The sequence below is a fragment of the Poecilia reticulata genome, chromosome 2 (genome assembly GCF_904066995.2).
Source record: "Poecilia reticulata chromosome 2, P_reticulata-male-v2, whole genome shotgun sequence".
Taxonomy (NCBI): domain Eukaryota; kingdom Metazoa; phylum Chordata; class Actinopteri; order Cyprinodontiformes; family Poeciliidae; genus Poecilia; species Poecilia reticulata.
This window is the reverse complement of record NC_088831.1, coordinates 1,286,423-1,304,387: the sequence shown is the minus strand read 5'-3', so window position 1 is coordinate 1,304,387 and position 17,965 is coordinate 1,286,423. Positions and strand designations below refer to the sequence as shown.

The window sequence follows — 17,965 nt, the reverse complement described above, 5'->3', positions numbered from 1 at the left end:
TTTTCAGATTAATAATTTATTCTGCCCTATTGACCTTTATGTTACCTATAGTTGCAGCAGATTGTTTGCTAAGATCTTTTGATTTGCCTTTTGTCTGTGTGGGAAACAATCAGGAGAAGGTCCAGCTTCACACTGATCTGTGAAAAGCTGTGAAACATCCTGAGTTCAGGCCAGTGGAGGAGAATCTCTGCTTCCACTGTGTTTAGATAAAGGAGACAACTGGTGTTTGATCTTGAAAACAAATTGTGGGAAGTTTTTAACTTTTAAGAGGGTCAGAGACAGCTCCTGGTTGGATGAGCAAAGATACGCCTTATTTGAATAAATTAAAGACAAGAATATGCCTTTACTATAAAACATTCTACACAGGAGGAACAAATCAGATTTTGTTCTTTGCAATTTCTCCAATGACGTCATTGCTTTTTGTTTGTCGTTTCCATCTTTTGTCTTTTTCCCTCTCTTAGATAAATTCATATGTTTTTGTGCTGATGCTTTGTGATGTGCTTTTCTGGTGATAGTCTGCATCTGTCTTGAATAAATGCTGATTATTGTGACCCTGTTATCTCTGTGTGATCTCAGTCTTTGCGCACAGCATTTTCTGAATCCGGGCATAAGAGAGGATATAACAGGTCAAAAGGTTTTAAAAAGGGTTAATAAGTTTTAGAATTTTTACTCTGTTAATAAGAGGTTAAAGCTAATCGCACTTTTCTAAGTTTGCGGTGAGAGCGCGCGTAGAGCAGTCGACTTAGTTTTCTGTGACTTTGGCTCTTTTCTTTCTCTTTTTTGTTGTGTGTTTCCAGTCACGAAAAACCGTTTCAAAGCATCACTGACATTTAGCATCATTAAAAGCAAAAACACAGCCAAAGTAGATGAAGGATAAATCAACTTAAAGGCTAACGTTTTGAGAAGCGGAGAGGGCCGATGGTTCCTTTCCATGTCCAATATGAGGTTTTAAAAAATCTAATATTTTCTTCATCACCTCCTCATTGTGCTCTTCATTTTCTTTCGTTCCTGCGCTCCGCTGTCATTCAGTCTGTTGTCCGCCATCGTGAGAAATCACTCCCTGATGCTCTGCCGCAACGTTTAAGACGCATCAGACTTGGACCAATAATAATCAAGAATTCATGATGGACATTTGCCAGAACAAATAACACAGTTTTTCAACAACACAACCAAAATCCTCAGCCAGTGATAAAATTACGGCATTCTGACCTTATTCATTCACAAAATACAAAGCATCTTTCCATTCCCCCAAACCGCCGGGGCTCTGGCTGCAGCCCCGGTAAGCCCTTGCTAAAATCCAGGCTTGGACGTTGGGGATAGAAATAGTGAAGGAACTTCATAACTGCATTTACAAGTTAGATTGAAGAATTGTCTGCTTCGATCACTCCATTTTTGGTGGAAATCACACTAATAAATTTTTACTTCCATGTGCTAAAAACACCCATAAACACATCAAGCAGAATGTAGGGTTAAGTATTTTGTACAAAAGTGCTTTAAGATGGACTATAGAAGCCATTCATTTAGCATCACTACTTCCATTGATGTAACCGCTCTTATTCCTGCGATTTGAATTACTCACAGAGCATTAGCGTCAAAGATGAGCAGACAGACGAAGAAGCAGTGAAGAGATGCTCTTGAGTTAACTTCTCTTCACCCAGCAACTGACACACACACACATTTTTTATCGTTCTTGCTTTTCCACACGTTGACTTGCAAACCTCCTACATCATCCCTTCATTAAATGGACAAATTTAAGAGAAGGGGCATTCTGCCATCATTCTTGAAACTTCTTCAGAGATTAATTGCCAACAGTTAAATAAAAAACAAAATCTTCTTTTTGTCCACATATTTGAATCTTCTCTGTGACCTTTGATGTGCACATCACACTTCATTTTATGATCAGTGTGTGTGTTTGGATTTATTTAACATATAAGTTCCTGGTGTTTAAAGAGTAGTGTTTGTGTGTATGTGCATGTGTGTGTGTGTGTGCGTGTGTGTGTGTGTGTGTGTGTGTGTGTGTGTGTGTGTTCTGAATGGCTCCAGACCCTCATGCGTCAGAGATCCTTTCTATTTCTATGGCCCCTAAGCAAACATATTAAGAACTACCTTATCACCGCTTGCACAGTGAGGGCCACACACACAAATGCAATTACACAAATACACACATGCACACCAACACATTAAATTCTGTCCTAAGCACACATTCCACATTCACAAAAAATAGCTTTAAGACCAATCACACTAAGCTCTCTGACAAACTTTCCAAATGTCACCAATCTACATTGTAGGGTGGGTGGGAATAGAGAGCTTTCGGGTCTTTAACTGGTTCCTCTGATCAGTCAGTTACACATTCAGCAAAAAGCTCCAGTTTATAAAGGCAATATTAGACAAGTGCACCAGGACCAGACACATATCCTTGACAAGCCTTATCTAAGAGGTGCAGCTATGGAATATATGCCTTAAAAAGGCCCAGCAACAGTGAATTGTTGGAAGAACTTGGAGTTGACCTGGATTTTTTTTGGTGTAAGGTGCTTACACTGACTTGGACATATCTTCAAACAAAAAATCAAAATATTAGGCTATTTTTGAAAAGCTTTGATAATTTAAAAGGACAACTTGAAATGATCTGATCACCAACTCAGCATCAACAAAACACCTGAGGAGTTTAATGCAACTTTTTTAAATACCACATACTGAGAAGCAGCAGAGTTTGTGGAAAGGAATCTGGAGTTTTTGAAACTTCAGCCTACAGTGAGTTTCTTGTAACTAGCAATAGTGCTGGACTCTAAACTCCTCTGCAGACGCAATGCATAGCAGAGCAGCAGTTGTTTTGGGTATGAAGGTGGTTATAATTAAGATGATGCTGTTTGGAATCCCAGTTAACTCAGCACCCACTGAGAGAAGAGAAGAAACGACTGAACTACCAGGTGAGACCAACCAGCCAGTGATATGTTAATGAAATCAGTTGTTTTCAGATCAACAGATTATTTATACATAATCACAAAATGATTATGTATAAATGTATGAAATTCAAACAGTAATTTCCAAAAGTATTATTAGTCCTCACATCTAATTTTGGGTAAGGGAGACAGTTTTGTGGTATTAGCATGAAAAATGTAAACAAAAATGTGACAGTCATAGCAGTTTGATATAGTAGTTGATATAACATTTTAAATATTATATTTATAAGTGTTTTTGCCACAACCTACTGCTATGTGACATATTTCTAAACTTAACAAGCATTTTGAAAGATGTATTTGTGTTAATATTGTGTATTTATTTCTTTTTTTAAATGTATTTTAAATAACTAGCTGATAAATTAGCTGTCAGCTGACCAACAATGTGCAGCAACAAGTAGAATTTGGTGAGTCCTTTTCTGACTGTATGTACATTCACAACTATAGATGTATTTCCATTAATCATGGAATGGCGCAAATTGAAATCCCATTAATTTGCTTAATGAAAAGATGCCAATTTTGAAAAAAAAAAAAAGTTTTTTGATAAAAAAATTTTGCTAAGATGAGCACAACTCATCCAGCCCCACACTGGATGGGCCACCACCCACCCATCCAGTATGGGGTGGGTGGTGGCCGAGGGAGGGGGCCCTGGCGATCCGATCCTTGATTGCAGAAGCTGGCTCTTGGGATGTGGAATGTCATCTCTGGTGGGGAAGGAGCCTGAGGTAGTGAGGTTGAGAGGTTCTAGCTAGAAATAGTTGGTCTCACCTCAATGCATGGCAATATTATAAAGGCAATAATATATGATATTATATATAATATATATCAGTGACGTGCGGTGAGGTTCATAGCTGGTGAGGCACTGACTTAATTATAATCAGATTTACAAATCTAGACCCCTACATGTTATTGTTTACATAAGAGAATTTCGCGCATGCGTTCAACGCTAGAGGGCAAAAAGACTATTCTTTAACATGTGATGCTTAGCCGCGCCGCAGAATAATTCCGTTATCTCAATCAAACTTAGACATGTAGATATTATTAATTTTGTGCTGAGCTTAACAGCAAAGGGAGAAACTGTTAAAGTACAACTCAAAACCACGTCTCTGTATCAGCGTAGCTACTGTATGGCTAGATCGCTGTTACTGTCTCTTACTCTGCAGTTGTGGAGTCACAATGTCTGGGTTCATGAGCGCCCCCTGCCATGAGGCACGAGAACTGCCTGCCTCACCTCGAATCTGTTCTCTGCCGTTTCTGATCGGTCCTTAGCACATGAAACACGTTACACACACAGTTGGTGACAATAAAAACACAATACATGAAATACATAAGCTAAATTACGGAAAATCAGTTCATACATTAAATGTTTTTAACCATTTTATTGGCGACGTACAGACAGGAGGAGCATGCTCTCAGAGAATAGCAACCGGTGCAGTTAGCGAGAGGTTGCGCAATCCCAGGTGAGGCTCACTGCTGCCTCACTGGCTTCGCTTCCACGCATTTGAATGGGAAAATGCAAAAATTCAGCTATTTTTAAGAAAAAAATCATCAGATTTGGTTAAACTAAATGACAAATAGGTACCACAGGGTGAAAATATCTTTATAAATGATTTTATTATATTATTTTTCCATGATGACATGCCTCCCCTGACCGCACGTCACTGATTTTATATATATATATATATATATATATATATATATATATATATATATATATATATATATATATATATATCTGTTGTCTTGGAAGATGTCTTGAGCGGGAGACTGGAACCAATCTCCTTGAGAGGGGCTGGACGTACTTCCACTACTTCCACTCTGGAGTTGCCCACGGCGAGAGGCGCCGGCAGAAGTGGGCATACTTGTTGCCCCCCATCTCGGTGTCTGTACATTGGGGTTTACCCCGGTGAACGAGAGGGTAGCTTCCCACCGCCTATGGGTTCTGATTGTTGTTTGTGCTTACGCATCGAACAACAGTTCAGATTATCCACCCTTCTTGGAGTCCTTGGATTGGGTACTGGAGAGTGTCCCTCCTGGGGACTCCCTTGTTCTACTGGGGAACTTCAATGCTCACATAGGCAATGACAGTGAGACCTGGGGCATGGTTGAGAGGAATGTCCCCACCCCATTTAAACTCAAGTGGTGTTCTGTTGTTGGACTTATGTGCTCTACACGGATTGTCCATAACAAACACCATGCTCAGGCATAAGGGTGTCCATATGTGCACTTGGCACCTGGACACCCGAGGCCACTGTTCGATGATCGATTTTTTTCATTGTTTTGTCTAATCTGTGACCATGTCTTGAACACTCAGGTGAAGAGAGGGGCAAAGCTGTCCACTGACCACTACCTGGTGGTGAGTTGGCTCCGTTGGTGGGGGAGGATGCCAGTCAGACCTGGCAGGCCCAAACCTGTTGAGGGTCTGCTGGGAAGGTCTGGCCGAGTCTCCTGTGAGACTGAGCTTTAACTCCCACCTCTGGCAGAACTTTGCGGGGGAGGTGAGGCACATTGAGTCTGAGTGGACCATGTTTGTGCCTCTTTTGTTGAGCTGGCTTATCGGGTGGTTGCTGAGGCAAAAATTTGGGCGTGACAGGAGGTTGGAGAGGCCATGGAGAAAGAATTCAGCACGGCTTCGAGGCGATTCTGGTCCACCATCCGGCGTCTCAGCAGGGGCAAGTACCAACACTATTTATAGTGGGGATGGTGTACTGCTGTCTTTGACTTGGGTCGTTGTGGGTCGGTGGGCAGAATATTTTGAAGACATTCACAATCCCACCAACATGCCTTCGATTGAGGAAACTGAGCCTGGGGACTCTGGGTTGGGCTCTCCAATCTGCTCCTTGATGGCAAGGCCCCCGGGTTGGATGAGATTCGCCCGGAGTTCCTTAAGGATGTGGATGCTGTAGGTTTGTGTTGGTTGACGCAATTCTGCAATATTGCATGGATATCGGGGGCACTTTCCCTTGATTGGCAGACTGGGGTGGTGGTCCCCTTGTTCAAAAAGGAGTGTGCTCCAATTACAGAGGGATCGCACTCTTAAGCCTCCCTGGCAAGGTCTACTCAGGGGTCCTGGAGAGGGGGATCAGTTGGATAGTCGAACCTCAGATTCAGGAAGAGCAGTGTGGTTTCATCGTGATTGTGGAACACTGGACCAACTCTACACCCTCAGCAGGGTCCTGGAGGGTGCATGGGAGTTCGCCCTACCGGTCTACATGTGTTTTGTGGACTTGGAGAAGGCGTTCGACTGTGTCCCTCGAGGAACCCTGTGGGAGGTTCTCCGGGAGCATGGGTTACCAGACCCTTTGATATGAGCTGTTAGGTCCCTCTATGGTGCGCATTGCCAGCAGTAAGCAGGCTCGTTTCCGGTGAGGGTTAGACTCCGCCAGGGCTGCCCTTTGTCATCAATTCTGTCCATTTTTTCATGGACAGAATTTCTAGGTGCAGCCAAAGTTGACTTATGACTCAGCAAGATTTAGAGAAACTCATCCATCCATTTATCATTAGTCACATTGATTACTGCAACAGTGTTTTTACAGGTCTGCCTAATAAATCTATCCTCCAGCTGCAGTTGATCCAGAGCGCTGCTGTTCGTGTTTTCAGTAAAACCAGCAAGATAGAGCACATCACCCAGCTCAAAATTCTTTTCACTGGCTCCATGTAGCTCAGAGAATAGATTTTAAAATACTGTTAGTTTATAAATTACGGAACCACAACACATTCAAGATCTGCTGCTGTTGTATCAAACTTCCAGACCTATCAGATCTTCTGGTTCTGGTTCTGCTCTGCATCCCCAGAACCAGATCCAAACATGGAGAAGCAGCATTCAGCCTCTATGCTCCACAAATCTGGAATAAACTTCTAGAAAACTGAAAAACAGCCGAAACACTAAGTGCCTTTAAATATATATGTTAATATGATGTTGCTTTAGAAACATCATAAATGAAACATTAATCAGCAATCTGATGTGTGAAGATGGTACTTGACAAAATGCTATGTTTTAATTGGCTGTGACTGTGTGTTCTATGACTTTGTATTTTTGTATTGTTCTGATGTAAAACACCTAGAAATGCCTTGTTGCTGAAATGTGGCATACAAATAAACTTGATTGATTGATTGATTAAACATTGCGGTTATTTAAATACAGCAACATCCAGAAAAATATTTATGTGATACATAACTACAAAATACTGATAGATGTGAAACCTTGATGTTGTCAAAATACATGTGATTTGACAACAGAAAGATACTATCGCAATACAGTTGATGAGAATGAATTCAGCTGTTTTGTTGTGTGTACATTTTGAGCAAAAATTAGCAGGAGATTGTAAAATCCTAAAACAGGAGAAATAGAGAATTTGAGGAAGTAGGTGTGTGCTCTAAGGGAGAACATTTTCATTATGTTTTAAAATTAAGTATTTACTTATCCTTTTCAGTGAATTATCAGAGTTTTATTCTTTGCAAATTAATGTTGAAAGTAATCATTTTAACAGTCATTGAGAGTCTTCGCATCTTAATAAGTGTATTCTAAGGATACAGATTTGACATTAGGATGATGCAACCTCAGCGTGGGGACAAGTGTAGGAAATAAGTATTTGATTTGATTACATTAGTATAACTTGAAGGTTTTATGAATTTTTTGGTGTGAAATAAATAATCTAGGACCATCCAATTTATTCTATAATGAAGAATCAGACTCAACAGTGAAAGAGTGAAGTTTACAGAAGTAGACAGCGTATTGTTAGTAATCTAGATTTATTAGCAGTGATGAGACTAAACTGATATATTTAAAAGGAACAGTTATCTCTATGCTCTCTTAGGCAAAGGATATTTTGTAGAACTAGTTCATGGTTAGACTTTTAGAAGTTTACTGAAAACTAATAATACAAGGAAACATCTAAAACCAACAGGGTAAGATTTCAGTAAAAACCAGGAGGATGCTAAGCTGCTTTGTGTAAATGCTTTAATGTTTTTCTTTCTATGTATAATCATAAACTGCAAACATGGAAAAGTTATGATGATGAAAAGTTGATCTAAGCTGTATTGGTTATATAACAAGTTAAAATTGTGAGCAGTCGGATGATTTTTTTATAACTGGAATTGAATGCTACAAATATCCATAATGAATTAATATTAAAGAATGATATCAATAATTGGGAAGTAATTTAAACTAAGTCTTTGTCATTTAAATTATATTTTTATTACAAATGTATAAAATGTACTGATTGGTAAGATAAGGAACAGAAGATTACTCAGATGTGGTGAGAAAAGGAGAAATTGTCTAGGACAGAGTATGAGTGGCTATAGGGGAACAGTTTTAATTGCAAAAAGAGGAAATTTCCAGTAAAGAGGGATGGTTCTATGTGTCAAAAAGGCATTGCTCAAAAAAGGATAAGGCAGAAGCACTTGCTAATATTCGGGGTTGTGTCTCGGGGACAGTCTTCGTGTTCACATCAGGAGGAGAGATCATGAAGACCATCTGGGTTTGGAGAGAAGAATTGAGCCTCAACCAAACTAAAGAACTGCTGAGGCCAATCCACGAGCCAAAGATTGAGTTTTCAGAATCTGGATTTTCTCAGGACTAGTGCTTCACGCTGGGTTTCTGCTTCCTACTGGGTTTCCTTTTTCTTTTCTTTTCTTTTTTGTTGGATACAACTTTCACATTTTATCAAGAACAAGTTGAATAATTTTTTTATTAGATTTTTTGGACTACATCTGCCCATTGGGGAAAATTGGATTTTTATCATGCTTTTCACACAAAGAACAAATGGATCAACCCAGGAAAGGGGGTACGAGCCTCACTCTCTGTCTCCTTGCAAATTTAAAAAGTTCACATAGACACAGTTATAGGGAAAGATAATTGATCATGATTTGATTATAAGGGATTTGATTATAAGGTCTGCAAATTAAAGCAATGAAAATCTTCCGGGAAGTTGTGAAAATTTGATTGTTGAGATTGTTGTGATTTGTGTAGTTATTTTTTAGGTTTTTCTGTCTAGATCTGTGTCTTTCCTGTTGATTGCGCCCAGCTGTGTCTAGTTCCCTGATTACCCTCCCTGTGTATTTAGTCCCACCTGTTGTCTCGTCGTCTGCCAGTTCCTTGTGTTCCCTGTGCTGCCACTGTTGGACTTTATGTGGATTTATCATTAAAACCAGCATTCATCTTCATCCTGGGTCTGCCTGCGTCTTCCCTCACCAAATCGTAAATCATGACAGAGATTGTTACCTTTAAAAGTTCTTCATGGGGTTAAATGCTGATTGCTGAGCTGAACAAAACGGTACACAGAGAAGAAAAATAAAAAATCACTGTTATTTATGTAGTATGGTAATCTTTAATTATCAGCACATGGCTGAATCTTTTCCTCTTAAATTATATTTAATCAGTAAGGTACTCAGTCTACAGTCACACTGCAGGCTTCAACACACAATTCAGATTTTTTGTGAAATCCAAATTCTTTTGCATGATCATTCACATTTCCAAATATTGGTATGATCTCTCGTGAATTGCAAAGGACCTGAAAGTGTGCCGCATGTATGGTAGCGGGCGCAATAATGTCACACAAGGAATGTGTTAAGCCAACCACATTAAAAAAGACAAAGAAGTGCTCAGTGTTTGCAGGAGGAAACACGAATGCTCATGGTGGAGCGCGACTGTTCATGTTAAAGTTGTTATCCAACCATAGGCAGCACATCAGCACTTTAATCCTCATTATCATCCGCCATGGTTGTTTTTTCTTCCCGTTTGAGCGCATCAGGTCACACCACAGTGACGTTTGTTGAATATCAATGACATTCGGGTCAGATGGATCATGGGACTAATGTGACCTGACGGTATACACACAGGTCACATCTGAAATGATCAGATACATATCGACTTTAGGACCACATATCCAGGTGGTCCTAAATCCGATATGTTCCTGAGTTGCTTTAGAAAAATAACGATCTGTGTTGTTCAGACTGTCATGACAAGATCAGATGAAAGTCACATCAAGGCAAAAAAATCTCATTTGGTCACTTCAGCTTTTTTAATATTGCTATAACTTTTTCACCAGGAGCATTTTTCTGCATGCAAATTTATATTTCAAGCTTACAAAGTCAGGCATAGTGATTAATTATTATAGAGTGTGACTAATTGATAAAAAAAAATGTATCGATTGACAGTACTAGTTTTAATACATGTCTTTGGAGAATGACTTAAACCTTTCCCTAAATGTACTTACTACATTTCAGACACAACTCTCAGCATGCATATTGTAACCTCTTTATCTTTCTAGCAGGGTTTGGGACACCATCAGATCTTTTACCACCTGGCACTATAGCATCATCTGTCCTGTCGAAAGCCTCCCCATTAAATCCGAGTCAATGCATGAAATGTTTTTTTAGCATAAAATCAGCTGGGCTTGATAAAATGACAAGAAATGCAGAAAAGATTACTCAACGAAGTATCACTGCTGGGATTATGGGTGGAAGATCGCAAACAAGTACAGACACAGCCAGACCAGATAATCGAGCCAAGATACTGAAGATGATCTCAGTCCTCGCAGAGCTGCACAAGACCTTCAACAGCACACTGAGCTCACAAATCACTCTTATCCCTCATGGTAATATTACTTTATTTTCTCACTTATGTGTATTCTAAAACCAGTTCCTATTCTTCTTCCTGATCAGCATATGGGATTTTTTCTTCTCTTTTGTTATTTCAGCAAACAGCAAAAATCCTAGAAGAAAAAGTAAAGTGGTAAGATTCAGTGTTCAGATCAATTAACTTTACTCCAGTATTATGATTTACAGCCTACATATTTTGTATATCATGATATAATATGATGTATATAAAAATCAGAAGAGCTTTTATATGTATAATTCCCTCCAAGTACATAAGATCCGTTGCCTGTTATTTCTTCCTGTGGGAAGCTCCCTGCTCCGGTAAAGACAACTGCTGCCACTCTGCCAGCCTCACAGACCACTGATTCCAGGTCAAGCCCAGACTCTGTTGCCCTGAGTAAGCCAGGGCGAAACTTCAGGAAGTCTCTGCCACCACAGACCAAGAAGACCAACAAAAGAGGTGAAAAAAGCCAAAACCTTTTCACCATGCATCTGTGTTTGACACTTTTTTTCAAAGTAGAAATGCCATTTTTATTATTCATTATGACACATTGTGTCATTTTGTTAGGGTGACCAACAGTATTTGAAGTACATTAAAACTATAATACCCAAAGCATTACTTGAAAATATGAGCATTGGGCTATTTGAACCTTCTGGCGGTCTTAGTATGATGGTCACGATGCTGTCATGGTTGGACAGCAGGGGAGAGTGGGGTTGTTCCGTCAGACTGCCAGTTCCTGAAACCACACAAAAGAAAACCTTTGTAAAACACGCAGGGTCCCTGTGGACCCTCCAATGGACCCTGTCTCTTAAGACCACAGGAGGGTAAAACTGGGTTAAATTCTGGTATCCCTCTTATAAACTCAGCATTATGTAGCATCTAATCTTATTAGCTTAATGGTGAATACTATAGTGAATAGTTAATAGCTAAAATGGGTGATTAGAGTGAAATTGTTCAACACTAAGGTCCCGTTTACAAGACAATGATTTCGGGTGAAAACGGAAGAGTTTTGTTGCGTTTGTACTCTGTGCATTTACACAAAACCACCGAATGTTTTCTCTGACAACGGCACAGATTGAAAACGGGTTCCAGAGTGCGATGTTTCTGAAACGTACCGATGTCCGTTATTGTGTAAACAGAGAAAACGGATCTTTTCTTCCAGAGAATCTCCAGCTCATGCATAGTATGATGCAACACATAGCTGCTTCCTACAATCCACAGAAGAAGAAGAAACTACTCACAATGCTGGTGTTACTGTTTCCCATCAGATTCGGTTCCCTCAGCGTCTCTTCACCGCCCAGGTGGCAAAATACAGGCTGCTTGTTCAGCGCTGTTATCTAGAGAACTACGGACCAGAACCAGCCCGGCTCCAGACCAGTTTAACGGGGGGCACCGACTTATTTTGGGGGGACCAAATTAGACTACGTGGCTGAACATAGACAACATCAGTAGCCTACAGGCTACTTGTTAACAAGCTTAAAGTGCTGTATTGATATTAGCTAGTGATTGTTTAGCTGTCATTACCTGCATCCAACAGCTTTACTCAACTCAGTCGGTTAGTTTGGGGGAAAAACTGCAAAGTTATTGCTGGTTTGCTGCCATGATTCTAACACACCTGCCCAGCAGCAGCAGGTCTCCTTCGCTCCCCCACAGGTGTAAACCCAGCGCGAGCGTCTCAGCTTTCATGTTGCGTTTGAAGGTGGCTCGGAAAAACAGGTTACTACTTAGCAACGGATTAAACTGTTTTAACTGCTGATAAATGTGACAGAGGGCACGGATATGGGAAGTGCGGAAGCTCCTATTGTATCAAATTGATATAGGAATAACAGACTGTCGGTCATTCCAAGGTAAAAACAATAAACAGCTTCCAGTCCGGGGCGGGGGGATTCAATGCCCGCCCATGCGGCCGGGCCTGCTAAGGACACCGTGAAAGCTCAAACAAGGTCTTTCAGCAAAGTTATCCCACTTTTTCCAACCGCATGCGCCCTAATCAGATGCACACAATGCATGTTTTCTCCCAATCTATGGGAGAACGTACCTGATGGTCAAATGCGAATCCACGTGCCTTCAAGTAGAACTTTTTTTTAAACACATGCGCGCTTTCAAAGTTTCATAGAATCTAGCACCAACTAGTGGCGTGGCGAGAGCATTACATGTTTTCGATGTGTACCGTTACTGTGTAAACAAAGATTGTAATTAGAATGTTTTCATGTAAATCAGTGGTCCCCAACCCCCGGTCCGTGGACCAATTGGTACCGGGCAGCGCAAGAAATAATTAAATATTTCCGTTTTTTGTATTGAGTCTGGAGGATCTTTTATTTTGAAAAACCTTTAATCGGATTCTCTCGGTTACTTGCGCGCCAACACTGAGCCCACAAGCAGCAAAATGAGTAAGAAACAGATCAGGTGTCTTTGGAAAGTTTATTTGCAAAGGGGAAAAGGCCCAGAGAAGAGACAGGAGAATGGATTCATCCCGGACCCGTAGGTGAGTCCCACATTACAAGCCGCTCTGCGTAACATGCGGCGACCGGCTGCTATGAGGCAATGAAACTTCAAGCTGCTTCACCACGTAGAGACCAAGCAGGCTGTGGATATAAGCAACACTTCAGGTGTCATTGTCTCCCATCACTCCCAGATGGACCGTCTGGTTGCAGAGAAACAAGCTCAGGGCTCCGTTAGTCATTATCGTGAGTTAAAATTTTCACGAAAGTAAAATGTTCGTTTTTGTGGCGCTTCTGTTATTTTGAAGAAACAGGTAAATGTTACCATAGCAACCAGAGTCAGAGTGTTTGGGTAGTGGTCGAGAGGAGATGAGTAGAGCTTGTGAGTCTTACGTCTGGTTTAGACGGAAAGATTTAAGAATTGTCGGCCGATTCTCCAAACCTCTGTGACCACAGAGCTGATAAAAGTCCAACAGGTTCGATGGTTCGTGTGTCCAAGGCAGGAGCAACACGAACCGATTCCAGTCACAAACATCCCGATTCCAGAAGAAAATCCACAAAACTCCCAACATGGCATATGGGAATTTAGAATAACCAAACACGGATGACTATGTAGAAGCAATATCAGGATGTGGAGTCATTTTAAGAAATAAAAGACATAACAAAAAGAAAAGGCAGTGGATAAAAGACGACGGAGCAGCCGTTCTATTTGCTGCACTATGATTTTTCATAGTTAACATTTTTAACTGAATAAACATAAACATATATAATAATGACCTTTACATATAATAATAAACATTTCCACATATCATCTCTGATATCCACCGGACTCTCAGTTGCGCGACACGTCAGCTGCTTAGGATTCCCCTCTGTTCTTACGTCACCGCGCTTTCTGATTGGCTACCTGTCACATTCAGCAGGTCGTATTCTTTTTCCCAGTCAGGAAAAACCCCACAGGCTGCGATAAAAGGGCCAAGACGACCCAAATTCAGGATTTAGAGGGAACGCCAACCCCCCCACCCCACCAAGGGCCGCAGCAAAATTTTCCAAGTCTTGACCGGTCCGCGGTAATAAAAAGGTTGGGGACCACTGATGTAAATCATCCAACAAAAACGGAACAAAAATTCCGTTTTGTTGAATCATTATCGTGTAAACGCCCCTAAGACTGTCTGAAAATGCTAAGTTATATATATTAGCAATATATTGTTATTGGTGTATTGAAACACACTTGTAATTTTTCTGGGGGGTTTGTGTTTGTTTTCTGTGCTCTGGTGGCCAATCAGTGACATTTTGTTGCCTGTTAGTTTGCGACCGAAGAGAAACCAGATTGGAGCCAGCAGTTTTAGAGCTCTCAATATTTGTCTTTTATCTTCAGTTCAGTTCAGTTCACAGCATATCAGTTCAGTTGTTGCCACAACAAGACTTCTTGTCACAACAACTGAACTGAACTGAACTGAAGATAAAAGACAAATATTGAGAGCTCTAAAACTGCTGGCTCCAATCTGGTTTCTCTTCGGTCGCAAACTAATATTGCCAATTTCACTATTATGTCTTTGTGCATCAACTGTAAAATAAGTCCAAGTCTAAAAGCAAAATACAATATTCTCAAATATGTCTGCACCTTTAAGTCAAATCTAAAAAATATAGAATTACATTGTAGCATGGTGGGGTAGCTGTGCTACGTTAGTTTTGATTTGTTCTTGCATGTTTGGACAAATATTTGCTCTGGTTTTGAATTCTGTGTAGCTGAAGGGTTTTGCTCAAATGATTTTATATTTGGACAGTTGTTATGATGCATAACCATGGCAACAATGTGTTGGTTTTGCAGCCAATTAAGCATCTCAAAATCCCAAATAAAACATTATGATCCCAAATAACACAACAGTTCAAATAGCAGCTTCCATGGCTGCAAAGAAGGGCCAGTAGCCAGAGATAGAAGATTTATTGATCTCTTCCTTCTGTCATAATGGGTCACATCCCCGTTTTTCTCCTCAACTTTTTAACCATACGGTCAGACAGATATTTAAACAGGAGCAGCAAAAGCAAATGAGATGGATTCAGCAATGCTTGCTAACAACTGGTGGTGACATCCAGCACATGTTGTGGAATATATTCCCTGTTGTCTTGAAATTGATCTGTTATCATGACAGTCATAAGATTGTCATACAGCAACAATTTTTATTTTTTTGAGACTCACTGCTATAGAAGAGCATTCCTGCTCAGACCATAATCATCTGACTCTTACTCATACTTGGATGATATGAATTACAACAACACATCGTTCTATGCTGAGATTAAAAAAAGTGTTTTAAATTGATTTAAACTGACCTGAATTGAAACAGCTGTAGAATAGAATATACTTTATTGATCCCCAAAGGGAAATTGTTTATTAGTTGACAAGCTACTTTTTCCAAGGTGTTAAATATTAATACAAATATAACCATGAGATGAAAGAGTGATTTAAGTTATTCAATGAGACTGAATATAAATAAATTAGGATTGCTGTAAATTAATATTTTGTAATCGAGTATTCTATTGATTACGCTTACTGATTATAACTAATTAACTGATTACTTGATTAATTGAGTAATCAGATAAAATAAAATATTGGTAAATGTAACATAACAGCTGTGTTACTATTGCATGTCAACATCAGTCCGATTTTTCACATTTGAGCTTCAATTAACTTGTAACAATAATAGCTCACTTTTGAAGTTAACCTGAAGAAAAGTTATACAAAAAATTTTAATTGTATTCAATTTAATAGGCTCACAAATACACTTATAAAAAATGTCTGTACTCCAGTTGTTGTATTCATCTTCAGTCAATTTAATAGATGAACTCTCAGCTTTCCCAGCTTCTGTGTCCAGATTAGCGACGGGATTTCACACCGTCGCTCATCACACACAGAAACTCATCTACCAGCTGTGTGCCGCCACAATGCGCTCTGCCACACATTTGTTGAGGCCGGGATGATAAGAAATGTATTTTCCGGTTCGTCCGTAAAGCTACATTTAGTTAATAATCTGTAGCGCAGTCGCCCACATTGTTAAGTCTATCCACTGACCTGTATAATTACTCCTGCCGCGCTCTTTCTCTGCAGCAGGCAGCAGCTCTGGGAGAAGAAAACCTGCCGTATCCAGGCATCGCGCCAGTCATTTTAAGGATGCTCATTGGTCCCCCGAAAACATGTTCCTAACACTTGGCTTTCCTCAACAACTCATAGGCGGGGAAGTGAGAGCGCTGCGCAATGCAAATAATGACCCGGCCAGAACACAGTGCTGAACAATAAAATATAATTTAACAAGGCTTCGAGCCGGATAAATTTTCCTCGAAGAATTTTAATAATCGAGATACTCGAATCATTTGAGAAATTATTACAGTACTTAATTAATTAATTAACAAGCATGTACATGCAAATATGTTAATCAATAAATGAGTGCAGAGAAATTTTGATTTAAGATACCCAGACTTGAGCATTGTAAAGTCAAATGGTTACAGGCAGAAATGTTGGTTACAGTCTAACCCATCTTGTCTTCTGTTCACAGTGTGTTTCTGGAAGTACTGTTCCCAGAACTGAAGTCTCCCAGTGAACACTGGTGTCCACTCCCCATTAGTCACCAATATCTGATCTTCCTATTGGTGATATCTTCTCAACTGATCATCAACTCAACCATCTATCCCAACAGAGCCAACCACAAACAGTTCTTTTCTTGTTCTGTTCCTGTTTCATTATCAAGAACTTTGAATGAGCAGTGTAAGGTTAAACTGGTTATTTTACAGTAATGAAATGGTTACATAAAGGTTATCAATAGTGCAAACAGAATACCTGCTACAACAATAAGTTGACTGCATATGAAATTGTGAATGTATCCTTTCCTCTGCTGTGTCTTTTCTCTGACTTGTGCTAGGAGACTGTTGCCGGGTTTCAGAAAGCACCATGTCTACCCTCAGGCTGGCGCCAGCCTTGACTTGGCCCTTTTCATTTACTCATTTATTAACAAGACTGACCAATCAAAAACAGACGATGTGTGCTCGTGGTCTGGGCACATGAACAGATAGCTTTGTTAACCACATTCTGTTAAAGGATGGGCATATGTCAGTTTTGTGTTTGAGATTTGTGCCATGTTTAAAGTAAAATGAATCTGTTGAATGACAAGCAGCAGCCATGGCGACGAAGTATGAAAAATGTCATCAGATTTCTGTAGTTTCACTGTCAGTAGTGAGCAAAGTTTTATGCTTATTAAAACTGATGTTGCTGTATAAAAAGTTGGCCTTTTTGGAGTATTTTGTAGAATTTAATTCCAAAAGTTTGATTTACAAACTGGAACAAAATAAAACACATTCAGTGATGCTCATTCAGAACTTTGTTCTTTTCCTTTTCTGCATTTTCAGGATATCCCATTGGATCAAACAAGCATATGATTCACACTGCATTAAACAGAGTTTTTATTGTAAATCCTGAAAAACATTGCAAGATTTGACTGTAATTCCACCACCCAGTCGTAAACAAAGCTGATTCTAGTTACATTTTAGACAAAGTATAAAAGTATGACAGAGTTTTCCTTTTTCCTGATTGGCCAACAGTTTTATATTTGAATAAATGAATGAAAATGCTTTTAAATCAGTTTCTCAAACTTTTTCGGACATTTTTGTAGTTTGATGGCAGTAATACGATTATTCCCAAGTTCATTAAAGATGTCAACAAAGAAAGATTTGTCTATCAAACCGTACGTGTTGGAGCCAGAACAGTAGAATGAAGAAAACGAGACCGCAGGACCACGCATTAATGAGAATGCATCACAATGTGTTATTACTGTATTTACATGATGCAGTATGGTAGACTGCATCAAGTCTTTTGGAAAATCCCTCTTGATGCTGGCGGAGGTTGATGAAGCACTGGTCATTAAGGTCTCCGCAACAGACTTTCAGACTTAGGAGCAGAAACTGACAAAGAGGCAAATTGA

General features: G+C 39.8%; 1 non-coding gene across 2 annotated transcripts; it reads left to right on the top strand.

The window, feature by feature from the left end:
• Positions 1–2,363: 2,363 nt before the first annotated feature.
• Positions 2,364–17,350, top strand: urp2 (urotensin II-related peptide). 2 transcript variants are annotated; one of them, XR_014090491.1, is made up of 5 exons: positions 2,364–2,927; positions 10,229–10,555; positions 10,658–10,692; positions 10,866–11,016; positions 16,547–17,350. It is a non-coding gene; the product is annotated as a urotensin II-related peptide (transcript). The 2 variants fall into 2 exon arrangements; XR_014090492.1 differs by having other exon boundaries at positions 10,232–10,555; positions 16,547–17,349.
• The last annotated feature ends 615 nt before the right edge of the window (positions 17,351–17,965 follow it).